The sequence below is a fragment of the Octopus sinensis genome, linkage group LG5 (genome assembly GCF_006345805.1).
Source record: "Octopus sinensis linkage group LG5, ASM634580v1, whole genome shotgun sequence".
NCBI lineage: Eukaryota > Metazoa > Mollusca > Cephalopoda > Octopoda > Octopodidae > Octopus > Octopus sinensis.
Genome location: NC_043001.1, coordinates 118,217,232 through 118,233,739, shown reverse-complemented (window position 1 = coordinate 118,233,739; position 16,508 = coordinate 118,217,232). Strand labels below are relative to the sequence as shown.

General features: G+C 37.7%; 1 protein-coding gene across 3 annotated transcripts in view; it reads left to right on the top strand.

The window, feature by feature from the left end:
- Nucleotides 1-7,137: 7,137 nt before the first annotated feature.
- LOC115211738 (eukaryotic elongation factor 2 kinase) overlaps nt 7,138-16,508 on the top strand; it is a 38,985-nt gene continuing 29,614 nt past the window's right edge. For 2 of the 3 annotated variants that reach the window (XM_029780392.2, XM_036503016.1), the window contains exon 1: nt 7,138-8,066. The gene's annotated coding sequence lies outside the window, so the exon portion shown is untranslated. Of the gene's footprint in view, nt 8,067-11,291; nt 11,441-16,508 lie in introns of those variants that run through there. The other variant, XM_036503015.1, reaches the window with a different exon arrangement.

The window sequence follows — 16,508 nt, the reverse complement described above, 5'->3', positions numbered from 1 at the left end:
CATTGTTTCACTACCACGTTACCTTAGGTTGAGGTGGAGGGATTTGCACCATCCACAAATCTCGTCAATAATCCTCCTCCGGTTGTCTTCCACATGTATGATGCCATATCCTCCTCTTCAAGTAATACACCTCTAAATCTCTGTCTAATAACAAGATCCTTAAACTTCCAGACCTTTCTTTTCCATGCTGGTTGTCTTCTGGGCAGCCATTTAGCCCTGATCCTGAAGTCACTAACTACTAACCTATGTTGTGGAGTGCATTCTTCACCTGGAAAGGTTTTGGCATTTATAAGTAGCCATCTTTCCCATTTCCTGGTGAGAATGTAGTCAATTTGACTAGTGTGGTCACCAGACTGGTGTACACCATGGAAGCTTCCTGGATGTTGTCCAACATGCTCATTGAAGTCACCAGTCAGAAAAAGAAGGCTCCTGTCATTCGTTGATGAGGTAGTCTGCAACAGGGTATCATAAAACTGGTCTTTCTGTTCATCAGGTTGCCCTCGCTGAGGTGCATAAGCCGAGATAATGGTGGTTAATCCATGTTGCAGCACTAATCTTAGCTTAAGTATTCTATCACAGACTCTGACTACCTTGATTACCTTATCAACTCATTTCTCCACAAGAAGTATACCCACACCCCCAACCCTATCAGTGTTCCCTACTCAGAAAATCTTATACCTACGTTCTTTGTCTGCGAGGAACCTAGCAGAACTTCCTCTCCAACTTCTTGGATGTAGCACACATCTCCATTCAAGCATCTCAACAATCTCATCAGACCTACCTTTCAATGTGCCAACTCTGAAGATGTGGGCCCACAAGACCCTGGGATGGGGGACAGCAGCATCATGCATCTGAAAAGCTCACATTTAGCAGATCTTGTAAAGCATACAATGGCCTTCAACTGTATACGCTATACCATCATTTTATGCACTATGTGCTACACAACCACTAGATTCCATAGAAGATAAACACTAGGTAAGGATGGGAGAGAGTTCTGTATAGTAAGCCATTGGAGGTGCTCAGGAAAAAGACATCTGGTAGAGGTGAGAGGATAAAGACTTCCAGTATAGGTGGTGGGGGTGGGATGGGAGGGTGCAAAATGGCAAAACACTGGCTGCCGATATGAAAGAATAGCAATAATGATTATTATAATGAGCACTTGGAATCTTCAACAATCACCGACAGACGATTCTGCATCATATTTTATTCTACTTTGGTGTCTTTGGTTAGACCTAATCCAATGAAGAATTAATTAAGCCATTACACTTTATACCATGCATACTCAGATTTTTAGCAAATGTTCAACTGGTTTCATCTTTTTATCTGTTATTGGTGGAATATATGTTAGTCTTTCCTTCCGTAAGTATATGTGGATAGGTTATTTGAAAGCATCAACAGGAATGGTGGATTTTATGACAGTGTCTCTGTCCAATCTCAGTTGAGTACCTACAAGGATCTACAAGGAGAGCATGCTCCACTGACTCAGTGAACCCTGCCACTTTGTCTGGATGTTGGGCCTTACAGACATTGAAGTGTTGCTTGGCCAGAAGCATGGAGTCATATGGGTTCTCTATTCAAAATCTAATCTTGCAGCTGATGTATATACTAAATATCAGTTGTATAAACAAATGCCAAGCACTTGCAGTCGATGAAAATTGTGGAAGAGAGTGACATAGTAAAATGTGGGCTAACATGATGAAGATTGATCTGAAGAAGCTATTTCTCATAGAAGATATGACAATGATCTATAATGAGTTGCTGCATGACGCTTATTGACAAAGTGTAAATATGGCAATACCAGGGCCTCCGTTGGTCATGGCTGGCCATGGATGATGTCATCCGTCCGCTGAGTTGTCTATTCAGTTTTTGCAACGCCTCCTGTGGCTGTAGAGACTGATGCGAGAGTAGCAGTCTCGTTTGCAGAGGTCACACCTATACGTTGGATCCGGTCTGCAATATTATCATTAAAATGACGGTGATGGAGACTGGAATGTAAGATATTTACTTTACCAATTATATTCCAGTTAAATCTGCATATATTGCTCTTTCTGATGGCTTCTCATTTATCATCCACCCTCTCACCAATTCACTAAGCCATGTAACAGACGAGTGTCTATGCTATATCCATATTCAGTCCCTCCTCCATCATCCGTTGTCATCTATCACAATTCTTGTGTAATAGGGATGCCATGGTTTCAGTCTACATCCAGTACTTCCTACCATTATCCATCTATATTGTTAGCCGTCGCTCTTTTCCTCCCAAGAGAATCCTCATTGGCATCTGCTGCTTTTATCCACCATCAGCCATCTCTGTTGTTATCCATTGGTTGCTCTCACTCCTTATTCCCCATCTTTATTACTAATCCTATCAAATCACTCATCCCAGTTCTCTATTCAATCACCAACAAACAACTCTAACTCTCTCTTTCCCATTACTCCCTCTTCTACTTACTCTCCTCCCATCATGACTCTCTCTCTTCTTTTACTCTCTCCATCATACTCTATCTTCTACTTACCCTCTCAGTTATGTACACCTTGGATGAATGGAAACAATGTGGAGTAGTGAGGACTCTTTAGTCTTCCAGGGAACAAGGCAAGCTCACAATATATACTAGCAAAATAGTATAATTTATATAGATCAAGAATGCAATGTATCATTTACAAATCAGGAAACCTATTAATATTACATCATGACAAGCTACGACTATAGACACAACATTTTACAAATTCTCTGGATGGCAGAAGAACAAAGATACATCTCTGCTGAGGGGACAATCATCTCTGAATGGACTGGAAGCAGAATTTCCACTAATTTTTCTGTTTTTTCTAAGGAAAATGCAATGTTTGCACATTACTTGCCATTTCCAGAGCTATGTATGCATTATGTTTTATGTTTATGTTTTCCAGTTTCAGCTCTTGAGCTCTGGCCATGCTGGGGCACCATGTATGCATATATGAATACTTAACTAGAAATATATAGTAGTGAAGTTATTCCCAGTCATATAACTAAGGTGTCTGTAAATGGAAAATTAGCCAACATGTTTGAAGGCAGAGTGAGTTATTTTATGTTTCAGAGCTTCCACATACAGCTTGCAAAGTGTTTCAACAAGAAAAATAGAAAAGCTGCATCTGAATGATCAAAACTCCGAAGACTTAAAGCAATGAAAGAAAAAAAAAAGAAGAAAAAAAATCGAGATCATAACAAACAAAAAGAGGAAATAAGAAAAGGATATGACACACCCAACAGGTATGAAGAGCTAACAGGGTAGCACAAATGTGCAGGACACATAGTATCAAAAAAAAAGTGAATAGATATGAGGAGAGAGCGATGACAAGGAACAGTGATCTGATTATTTGCAAAGAGAGAAAGTACAAATGCAAGGAGATAAGAAGGAAGAAGAATTACTGGCCAAACATTTAGAACAATGAATAAAAGAACCAACTATGATGAACAAACATGAACTAAGAACAGTAAGGAGAATATCAAAAAAGCAACTTTGAGAAAGGTGGCAAGTACAGTAAGATAGGATTAGGAAAAAACTATTTGAAAAATAGACAAAACATGAAATTTTCATTGATGCTGCTTGGTACTAATATTGCATGCTTCTGTCCAGATTTGAAATCACTTTGCTCACAATTCTGGCATAAAACCTCTTCATAGGTATATTTCTAAATAAAGCATAAATGCCTATGCAAACATGATTTGATCTACTAACATTGGCTGACTTGTAGTAATTAATGCATGAATTTCCTTCCCAGCAGGTTGTTCCTTCTCAAGCCGTGCCAGGCTCATAAGGGTTGGTTTCCCGGTTTCTGTGGCATAGAAATTCCCCACCTGGATGGGACGCCGGTCCGTCACAGGATTACTCATTTTTGCCAGCTGAGTGGACAGGAGCAAGGTGAAATGAAGTGTTTTGCTCAAGAACACAACGCATTGCCTGATCCAGGAGTCGAAACCACAACCTTATGATCACGAGTTCAACACCCTAACCACTAAGCCAAGCACCTCCAACAGCTAAAAGTTCTAGAAGCTTGACTATGAGTTATGTAAAAGTTGACAAATTGAACGTGTGCCCTGTGAGATGGTCTTTGATCCTCTTCTATGTTTCCTAATAGAACTGCCTTGGGTGCTATGCAGCACAAGGATTGTCAGTGATAAGGCATTATCATTCTTTCAACTTATTCTGTTTTTAATAACCATGAACTATTTTCCTATAATTATCATGCATAATATGCAGTGGAAATTTGTATTTATTTCATTCAGTATCTCTTGAATACTCTTCTAATGATTCAAGTGTTTTATAAGTGTAAATGCAAATGTTCCAGGTTAATAAATATGTGAGAATTTATGCTAATATTGGTCCTTGTAAGACAGTGAGCTGGCAGAATTGTTCGTGTGCTGGGCGAAATGCTTAGTGGCATTTTACCTGTCTTTACGCTCTGAGTTCAAATTCTGCCAAGGTCGACTTTGCCTTTCATCCTTTCAGGGTTGATAAAATAAGTACCAGTTGAGCACTTGGGTTGTTATAACTGACTTATCTCCTCCCCTGAAATTGCTGGTCTTGTGCCAAAATTTGAAACCAATAATACTATTGTCATTTTGAATATAGCATGCCGCCGACTGATTGTTGTTATTCAACAATAATCATTTAATAAACATAAAACCACACTAAAGGTTTAAAGCTACTTTTCTTTAAGCATTGATTATCCTTTCTTTCATAATCTCCCAAATCCTGCTTGTTGAATTTGTTTGTCTCATCTTATCCCCGCTTTTGTTTGTAATTTACCCAGCAATATAATTTATAAACAAAGACAGTGTGGCTATAGGTGCAGGCATGGCTGTTTGATAAGAAGTTTGCTTTCCAACCACACGGTTCCAGGTTCAGTTCCACTGTGTGGCACCTTGAGCAATTGTCTTCTATAGCCTCAGGCTGACCATAGTCTTGTGAGTGGATTTGAAAGACAAAAACTGAAAGAAACCTGAGGTCTACAAGTATCCAGACTGGTGCTACAAAAACAAAACTACAACACATACCAATTTGGCATTTAATCTCCTTCAGAAGCCACACACTTAATCCTACACTGTTTCCATTGATAGAAACATTCCTAGGACTCGTTTTCTGGGATAATCGGTAGCTGCCTTTTTGCATTCACTTTGATTTCTTCAACATCCTGAAATCTTCTTCCTTTCAAGTGGGATTTGATTTTTGGAAAGAAGAAAAGGTCGCAAGAGGCAAGATCTGGGGGATACAGTGGCTGTTGGACCTGGGAAATGCTGTGCCTAGCCAAAAACTGCTGCACAAGCTGTGCTGAATGGGCAGACGTGGTGTCAGCTGAAAGCAGTTTTGGCACAAACTTGGTAGATATGCATCTCACCCAAATCTTCAGTGATAATGGACAGAACTGAACCGTAACTAATCTGCACATCCTCCAATAACTCACAGATGGCGATTCAACTATTTCCCCTCACATCTGCATGTACATCTGCAATGTTTTTCACAGTTCTGTTGGTTGTGGGTCTCTCAGAACCTTTATCACTATTGACATTTTTTCGGCTCATACACTCCTCTCCATACAGTTTCTGCAACTTTGCATAGGCCTCTGAGCAGGTATCGCCAAGCTTTTGGCAAAATTTGATGCAGATTCCTGATCAATGTGGCAATCACACGCTACACATGTTCCTTCCAAGTACTGCTGTAAACAGCGGAAGTGAGCTACGTTAATACTTAGTGCGCATGCACTGCAGAGTTCAGGGGTCAATCTGTGCCAAGCAGTTTTACTCTCTGTGCTTTCGCTTCGTTACTATGGCAACAGTCCAGATACTTATTGATCAGACCACGTATATACCTATATGTGGGTGTCTTCGTGCCTGTGTTTGTCCATCACCACCACCACTTGATATCAAGTGTGGCGTGTTTACGTCTCTGTAACTTAGAGGTTCGGCAAAGGGAACCAATACAAGAAGTATCAGGCTTAAAAAAAGAAAAAAAAAACGTATTGGGGTCCATTCATTTGACTAAAATTCTTCAAGGAAGTGCCCCAGCATGGCCACAGTCTAATGGCCAAAACTAGTAAAACCTGAAAATAAGAGGACAGGTGTTTACGCATATTTGTCTCCAAATGGTGTCAGCAGCAGAATAATTTTCCTACCTTTCTCAGCAGATGAGATACTTAGACTTACGAAAAGAGAGAACACATTTACGACCGGAGGAAATTTGCATAAATGCAAAGAGAAATAAATCAAGACTTTAAGGACTAAATCAGAATTGCATATATTTGCATATGTTTGAAGAACTATGATGAATAAGAGTGTATTAAATCTTATACAAGATAAAATTTTGGCTTACTCTTGTTTGTTTTTGTTGTCCATTTACATACTATTAACTACTCTCAGTTATTTCTCTTAGCTCATTTCCATTTAATTGATAAATGGTTATTTCTTTACTACCCACAAGGGGCCAAACAAGGACAGACATACGGGTTAAGTTGATTACATAGACCCCAGTGCGTAACTGGTACTTAATTTATCGACCCCGAAAGGATGAAAGGCAAAGTCGACCTCGGCGGAATTTGAACTCACAACGTAATGCCAGACGAAATACGCTAAGCATTTCGCCCGGCGCGCTAACGGTTCTGCCAGCTCCTCGCCGCCTTTTAATTGCTAAATAGTATAACAGAGAGAACGTGATCATTGGTGTATTAGAAATGTCCGTTTGTTTGTACCATGTGTTAGTGTAAGATGAGAGAAAGAAGAGGGAGGAGGAGAGAGAGAGAAAGAGAGAGGGAGAAAGGTAACAACAAAGAGTATCAAATAGAAAATCCGTAGTGGAAGATAATGAATGATAGAGAGAAAGAGAGAGAAGACAGAGTATGAGGGAAATAACGAGAGGTAGATGATAACAAAGAGAAGAAAAGCAAGGCGTGTGAGTAGTGAAGAATAGAGGTGGAGGGAAAGAGAAAGAAAGAAAGAGGAAGAGAGAGAAAGAGGAAGGGTGAGAGAGAGCGAGAAAGATCAAGAAAGAGAAAGAGGAAGGGTGAGAGAGAAAATGGGTGAGAGAGAAAATGGGTGAGAGAGAGAGAGAGCGAGATAGAGAGGGGTGTTGTTGTTGTTATAGCTTTAAACTGCTGCGCATGCGCATGTTTATATATTTCTGGTGTTCGGAGGTGGATGTGTGTCTTCAGAAATATTTCCTGCTTTACGACGAAATAATATCTGCTCAAGTAGAAATTTATACCAATTATTATTGCAGTCTGTGAGAGTCGGTGGTAACCTTTTTGTCCAGGGAAAACACAAGCAATCTTCAGCTTGTGGATTCCCCAAGTATTTACCTTGTGCTTCCTTTGGTCACCAATCTCTCTCGCCCTCCCTCTTCGGACCCGACGCCCTTTCTTGGTCGCTCCCCAGATTTCATGTCGCTACTCGGTGCCTACAAACAGCTCTTCTATCTCTCTCGTCCTTTCTCACTGATGGGACGACGATATCAGCGTATTCTATTGCTACTACAGTCGAAAGGAATTTCAGAGCTTCCTGAAAACAAAATAATTCCATCATCTTTGAAAAGAGACTATTTTTAAAAAAGGACGTAACCAAAGCAAGCAAACAAAATTGGTCCCCGCCTACTTATTTGGCTGGCAAGGCAAGCAGTTCTAGATCAAGCAGGCTATGGGCGCAACACTGCTTCGAGTCGAGACCTTCGCAGAGACAAATAGCAAACAAGCCAGAGTTTTGATTATCGCCAAGTCTTCGATATTGTGTCTGTAGACACCAGGAACTGTTTTTCTTCCAATCTCTGTTGTTATTATTTTTAAAAAATACAAAAGAAAAGAAAGAAAAACGACCCAATTATTTTCTGCTCGTCCTTGACATTAATCAACTTGTCTGAACGTCGAGGATTTTGTTGTTCATCAAAAATAGTATTGTAAATCTTCCGATCCTAATATCAAGGTCGACCTCTTCAATACTCGAAAAACTGTTTACTTTGCAAGAAATAAAAGAAAGAAAACAAATCATTCTAAGAACATCATTTCACTTCTTCCCATTCAAGGCTGCGTTTAGGATTCCATTCGTAAGTGTCGTGTTTTGTTACGTTCAAATCCTGCTGAGATCAGTTTTATTTTTCATCTTTCTGGGGTCGATAAAATAAAGTGATAGATTAAGTAGAGCGGTTGATGTAATCAATTAAACTGTTCCGAAAATTTCTGGCTTTGTGCCAAGAGATTCGTTATGAAGTAATGTTGGGAAACATTTTGTGCAGGTATTTGCATAGCTGTGTTGTTAAAAAGCTCGCTTAGCAAATTTATGTGGTTACGGGTTCGATCCTACTGCATGGTACCCTAGGCAAGTGCTTTCTACTATTGCTTGGGATTGAAAAATACATAATAAAATTTGGTTGATGGAAACCGCCAGGAAGTTTGTCGTTTCCATAACAACCCTTACTATGGTTAACTTCTTTAATACAATAAATAAAACAAAACGGTTTGTCTAGTCACTTGCCTATTTACGTATTAGGTTATTGGGTCGGATAAGTGGGCGGTTAAGGGCTTTTCGACCTCGAGTCACATATTGACAAAACCGAAGGTTTGGAACTTAAGAGATGAACACGTTCGCTCACTCGATCGGATTTTGAAGCATCCGTGTGTGTTGTTTATCAAATTTTGTGCATGAAAACCACACAATCTTTATTCCTTTTATAACACTATTTATACTCGATTATTGTATTATCCCCACCCCTTTCTTCTGAATATAAATTTCTCGCATTATAGACGAGTGAGCACTGTTCATAGAAAGCGGATACAGGACTGAACAATTTGGTTAATACAATTTTAAAATTCTCTTTTTAGTAAACCTTTTTTTTTCCTTTTAAATTGGGTTTGTGAACTTTCAGTCCAGTGAGATGTCTTCGAGGAGAAATGCCTAAGATATTTCATCTTACCATATTTTGAGTTCACGTCGAGTTCAAATACTGTTTCCATTGTTCCTTGAGTGGTAACAGTAGCAGTAATAATAGTAACAACATTATTGCTGATGATTACTGGTAAATACTGAATTTCATTTAAATAGCCCTACTAATTTCTCAGAAAATGAATTTAGTTGTCTAATAAACAAAGTATGTAATATTTTTTTTTTAAATGTTTGTTCGTCAGCATCTGTTATTCCATCTAATCTTACGACGTAATAGCTTTTATGTTCTAATAAGAAACCAAAATCTGTTTTACTGTTCGGTTATGAATGAATTCTCTTGTTTGCTTATGTCATATATATATATATATACACAATCGATGTGCTTTGCAATTTCTCTTTGTTCAGAATAAAATGCAAATTTATTCCTTAGGCAACATTTATTTGGTTTGGTGAGACCATTAACACACCCCTCACTCATTATGTCATCTGGAGAAGGGACGGGTTTTTTTTGTCTTGTGTTGGTAAAACAAACTCAACCCTGTTAAAAGTCTGAAGTTATTTCTTAGAATATTACATCAGTAAATCTAAAGACTTGGTCTTTGGAAATGTGACACTATAAACATCAATATAATAATGATTTTTGTTCAATGATGCAATAATTTACATTATAATAAACATAACTTTGTAATTGTTTTGCTGCAGGACAGCTATAATTGAATCGGTGGACGACAGTGCATTCCAGCCGTGACCATCTCATCATTTTAGGACTATATTGTATAAACCATTTTCTTTTAGAACAGTAGGAAAGTGATTTAAGGAAGTTTGGCTAATATTTCTAGCAAGGTTGAGCGATCATTTAGAGGTTCCCTTGCAGGCTCTCATGTTTTCGGTCTTTGCCATGCTAGTATCTGAAACGATTACCAGTGCACTATAATTTGCGTCGAATTCTATCGATTAACAACTAACTCGGTCACTAATTCTGTTTTTAATTAATTGCAAACATTAATCTTCACGGTTGCATTTATTTAGATACCAACCACGTTGCCCACACACTTTGTTTTGCTACTCATAAATATTTTCATTGATAGCCAGAGTACAAATATGCCAAAAGCTGCTCTCATTGCTCTTTTGAAAATAGTGTCTCTAATTCATGCAAGATCCTTTTTTTCCCCCCTTTTCCACATTAATTTTACAGAAGTTTTATAAGGCATTGTTTGGTCATTTCTTCACTTAGCTTTAAGAAGCGATTGCAAATAAATTGAAATTATACGTATATTGTCCTTGCGTTAAGATTAGAAAACACACGTGTTATTTAGTGACTATTTATTCGACCTACAATTGCGAAAAGTAAAATGTTGATCAGATTAGATGCGTTTAGTTAGGATAAATTTAGACAATTTTGAATATGAGGAAGGAGGGGAGGGTTGTTATTGTTTATCGACATTGGATTTTGATTATTCAACGGATTTTTGGGTGATTGCCTGAATCAGCTTTATATGTATTATCTATGATCATTAAGCAGAACGCATCAATTTGATGATGGTAATTAAAATTTTTTAAAACATAAAATTTAATGACCCATCGGGGAGCAACAAATAGCGGCCAAATTATAAGTACTGATCTTTTGAAAAGAAGGAACATGTTAGATACATTGAAATAAAGACAGGATAGCCATGATTGGAATATTTTTCGACCATAGATTTGCTTACTGGAATCTATGACTGGCTAAACAGCAACGAATAAAAGTTGTGTAAGAACGAAGCTAAATAACAACACAAGTTGTGCAGGGGTAGAGCAAAACAACAAATACAAGCTGTGTGCAACAATTAACTTAAAAGCATAACGAGCACTGTTGTTGATTCACAATATCTAAAATTCCCCACAAATGTGAATCAACAACAGTGCTCGTTATGCTTTTAAGTTAATTGTTGCACACAGCTTGTATTTGTTGTTTTGCTCTACCCCTGCACAACTTGTGTTGTTATTTAGCTTCGTTCTTACACAACTTTTATTCGTTGCTGTTTAGCCAGTCATAGATTCCAGTAAGCAAATCTATGGTCGAAAAATATTCCAATCATGGCTATCCTGTCTTTATTTCAATGTATCTAACATGTTCCTTCTTTTCAAAAGATCAGTACTTATAATTTGGCCGCTATTTGTTGCTCCCCGATGGGTCATTAAATTTTATTTAAACATATTTCTGTGTTGAAAATAGTATGGCTCCACCAGACTCTGTAATTGCTCCCGGGCAAAAGAAAGTTGATAAATAAGTACAAAATACTATGTTATGGTTCCCTGATATTGCGAGTTGAGTTGGTAGTGACGATTTGTTTTGTTCTGCTGTTTGTATACAATCTGTGTCTGCATATTGATTTGTCAAGCACGTGTGTCTACTTGCCTACTACCCGCCAGCTAACCACTCACTTCGCTATATATGGTTAGAAAACCTAGTCACACACACTTATCGCTGCATTTCTCTCGAGCTGTCGTCTCCGATACTCTTTATTTACTTTACATCTTCTGCTGACAAGTAAAGTGGTGAGTATTTTTGGTGCAGAACTGTTGCCAAATACCATTACATACTTAAGTTTCACAAATAGCACTTACTTATTGGATTTGTTGTTGAGGAAGGTATGAACACCACAACTTCCCCGTGTCTTGTAGCTAACGCATAATATTAAGTTGTATCGGCGATTTAATTAAAAAAATTTTTTTTCTGCAAAGATGCTTTTTTTGTTTACTCCCAAAACAAAATACAAGTCAGGCTGTGTGATTATTTAGCAGATATTTGGATTATTGCCAAAACTTAACTATTATTTATTTTGCTCTTTAAGTAGAAAGTATCAATTTGATGGCAGTAATTAGATTTAAAAGAAAAACAACCAACAAAACTCGGTACAGATGCTTTTAAGTGGAGGGCAATTTAAATAAACTAGTATTTAGATAGTTCACTTCTTCGGTTGTAGTTTCCATGTGGATCATCGACAGTGCGTTACACATTGCTGTAAGTAATTCTGTTTGTGTCTTAGGAGTTTGAATTATTTATCTTAAGTGTCGTGAATCCAGAGCCATGAGAAGAGAAATTTAAGTTTTAATACTTATAATTGTGTAATGGGAGGGACGTGAAGCACATTATGTTCGTAAACGAGTGTGTTTGCTGGCATATTTTGAGGAGTAGTCGCTTGGATTACAATTTTGCTCTATTGAAGAAAAATATTTAATTCTATGTTTTTTTAATTACACAAACATGGACGGTTACTCGTAGCTGGTTTTCTGTTATTTCACGACATTACCCCAGTCCTTTCGTCTACAGAAAATAAAAAACTACATGTATTTTCTGGCTGCTGCCTCCCGGATCCTTTAATACTTGTTATTGTAAATAGAAAGTTTGTAACAGCTTGCATTTTTCCGTGTTGACTGGGTGGTAGACGCCACATGTCGAAGACTGGGGTGAGTACCAATGTTCTCCGGTCCTTATACTCCCGAACCCATCTTATAGCACTTTCATAAATTTTTAAATTTCAAACTAAAGAAATTAGTCTTTGCTTCACACGCTCGCGCGAGTGGTGCTGAAAAGTTCCTGGCTTTGGGTAAAAGAAAATACTGGAGGATCAGTTAATTGTGATTTTATTCAACATATTCTTCTATGATTCACACACTTATTGCAGCAGACCTTCAGTTTTTCTAAGCACTAAAAGAACTCGAAAGTTTGCGCCGCCAACCAGGCTTTTCGCGACACCCTTAAAGCCAGGAACTTTTCAGCACCCACTCCTCTGTCTGTGTGTGTGTGTGTGTGTGTGAAACAGTCACGTAGCAAAGATCTTAGTGCACGGGGACGCACTGTTAAATCATTGCTCACCTCTCCCCCTCCAATTACACCGAGTGTGAGTCTGTGTCAACAGAATTGTCATGATTTTATAGTACACACCAGTGTTTACTAGAAGATGCATAAAAACAAACTGAGAATATAGCTTTATAAATATTCTGTTTAAAGTTGACGTGAAAATTTCCTACAAAATGTGAGAATTGAAAATTACAGATGTTTGAGAAAAAAAAAACATGGTCTGGGATTAGGTGGACCGCCGTGTCGGGCACTTTTAGTAGAGTTCATTGTATTATAAGCATTCACAGCCGATCCCGGGGCTCCACCTCCGAGCCCCACCCATCCTTTTGTTTTTAACTTGCTGTATCCCTCCAAGAGGGCCTGCAAAAGTTACATGCACTCGCTAACTGACTTACATGTGTTTAAAAGAAAACGGTCTCTTATGTTCCTTATGTTCCGCCTTGTGGCTTCCACCAGCTTAATTATATCCATCGTTTAAATGATAAAAAGCAATTTTTTGAATAATTATAAAAGTATGGAGCAACCATGCATTATGTTAGAATATATGATATCAGTTTTCAAAGCTAGAGGCGAATCAGAAGGGTTTTCGGTGTGTGTGGTGGGGGGATCCACCTTCGGTACTTGCTCCACGTTGGATAAGTGATTTAGGACATCACAGCCTAAGTCCATAAATACCAGTATGGTAAAGACTAAGTTTGTGGACAAGGTTTTGAACTCTATGTGCTTGCCAAGATTTGTTGATCCAATATGTACCCTAACAAAATAATAAAAAAAAACTAGCCAGAAAGAAGGGAAATAAGTTGTTAATGGTAATCCGTGCATTAATCTTAACATCGCTTGCATATATTGATGTCATATGTTGAAGTGCAGGATTCTGTCGTAAAGAGGGGGAGAGATGAAGACGTCATCAGTTCGTTGTTGCACATTTGTTTTTCCGATTCTGCTGAAGATCATCTCGGCATTTTCCCCGCGCACAGTCAATAAAATTAGTACCAAAAAAATAAACATTTTTTTGTGTTCACTATTAAAAGGAACAGACACGTGTTAAATCTCGGTTTTAATTTATTCCGTGCATCCAAATTTTAAGTAAGAGAATATTTTTTTAAATCGTCAAACGGTTTTTGTGCATCATTAGTATTAATTTATTATTAACTATAATAATTATGAATTACTTTATTTTGAATGTGATGATTGCATTTTACTGAATGCAATTATATAATCTGTTTATTTAGTGGAGGTCTTTGTCTGTTTACATCACCGCTTGAAGTATTGGTTTCATCTTTGGCACAAGGCTGCAAATTTGGATAAGCCATTTAGGACATCAGCCTAAGACTAGTTTGTGGACAAGGGTTTGTGGACTGTAAATGCTTGCCAAGATTACCCTAATCCTAGTACTTCGCTCGTACTTTACATTACCGAACTCCAGAAGAATGAAAGGCAAAAGCGAATTTGGCAACATTTGAACTCTTGGCATCGTCTTGTTTTCCTTTATATTATTATTAAATTGCTTGCTTAACAATGAACAAGAAAGCAAATTAAAAAAACAAACAAGCAAACTCTTCTATTGAAAAACTAGTTGTGTGGTCAATAAATCCACGTGACTTTAGATGTTCGTCTTGTATTCACCACATTTATACTCCAGAATGTTCCATATGCGTATTTTATCGATTCTACCCAGCTAAAAAAGCCAATCGATTTTCGCATGATTTAAACTCAGAAACGTAAATAATTTTAGTCTAAATCAGCTTTCTATTATTGAGCCATAGGTGGGTCACTCCACAATTCTAGCGTGATGTTAGAAAAGTAAGTAAATCTCCCTTAGATCAGACCCTATTGCCTTAGAAAAGAGGAAGAACACCTTGGATAATGTAATTAGATCCACTGTGCCGGAATGTTAGATGTGATGGTCACGGCTGGAATACTTTTGACTTAAGGGTTGATCTGGCACTGAACTACTACTGAGCCCATCGCCCCACGCAGTCATAGAATAGGATTTTTTTGTTTTGTCTATTTGTTGTTAGCTCAGTAATTTTAGCTGACGGCTGAGAAAGGATTTCTTTTCCTAAGTCCTGGGGGTAGAACTGCAAATGCATACGAATCTGTTGGGTGCATTTACTGCGATTAAGATAATGAATGTTTAATTCTTCACATTCAAGGGTATATAATTTAAATTAAATTGCTGCTTTGGTCTTATGGTTTAAACTGCTTTTATTTATTTGTGTTCTACAGACTTGAGGCTGAATTGCCCACCCCGTCCTCCAGTTCTTGTCATCCTAAAATACTTTGCCAGCATTGATTTTCGTATTGTACGTTTTCAGTTCAGATCTCACCAGAATTGATTTTACTTTCCATTTCTCTTGAATTGGGTTAGGGGGCCTCTATGTAGTCATCCAATGTGCAAGAAATAGTGGCCCAAATGTTTCTCAGATTACATCCTACAGTTTTAAAGAAGTAAGACTGGAAGTGTTGAGAAATATAGTCTGCTAGGACTGGCTAGAATGCACGCCTGGTCATAGTTATATTCACTTAGTGGCAACTTTGAGCTAAAAAAATTACATACCCAGGTTTAGTTAATCTTTGTTTTATCCAGTCCTAATTCTCTCTCTGTTGTTCAAAGAATTGGAACATTTAGTCTTGATTGTTGCGATTCCTCATGAAGACTATTTGACTCCCATAGCATCAGCTTCTCTATGGAACTAGGTTTTGAAGGGAAGGATCTTATTTCATTGTGGTATCTAGATTTGTTTGATGTCCTTTCTTTTCTGTGCAAGCATCAGACAACTGTATCATTTTTCAAGGATGGATTTTTTTTATTTTGTATGTCTTTGAAGATACAAATCAGTGGATGATTTGTTGACAGGAGAACTGGCATCATGGCTTGTGGCTTATAATTTCTGGAGAAGTACAAATATTAACACATGTACAGACACATGCAAGCTTTCTTTCAGTTTCTGTCTATGAGATCCACTCACAAGGTTTCAGTTGGTTTGTCTAAGGTGTTGAATTCTTATTGTCTAAAGTGAAATTTTAATGATGTATCATTTAATTGTTGTCATAGAAACACTTCACATGTGCTACCTTTGATCTGGTTACTGAGTTAGGATGCTGATCCCTTAATTTGGTGACACTATAACAACCACGTGGTTTGGCACATTGATATCAAAAGTTTAGCTTGTCATTCTCATTTTGCTACAACTAGAATAGCTCATTAAACTTTGACAATTATAAATATATTGTAAAGTTGGAGCTCTGTAGTGAGCTAAGAAACTGTAATTCACATTTACTCCCATGAGCAGCCAAAGCCATTAGCTTGATAATTATCATCCAAAAAACAAAAAAAAAACAAAACAGATGAGGTAACTACAAATTTTAAATTAGTAAACATTAAAAATAGCAGGGAATGAGAAATATCTTTGGTAGTACAGTGACAACTCTTGGATGTATTTTTAGTCTTAATTTCATCAGTGAAACAGTCTTACCAGTATAGCCAGATTTAAAATGATTAGCAGAGATACACACCCATGCATACACACACACACACCCATGCATATACACAGACACACCCATTCATACACACACACACCCATATGCACACACCCATTCATACACACACACACCCATACACACACATACCCATTCATACACACACACACCCATATGCATGCACACAGTATTTGTGAATTAACATAGAATGGTGTAAACATTAAAAAGAATACCTAGGAAATACATAATGACACTTGGGTATTTTCGACCAGTGGTACA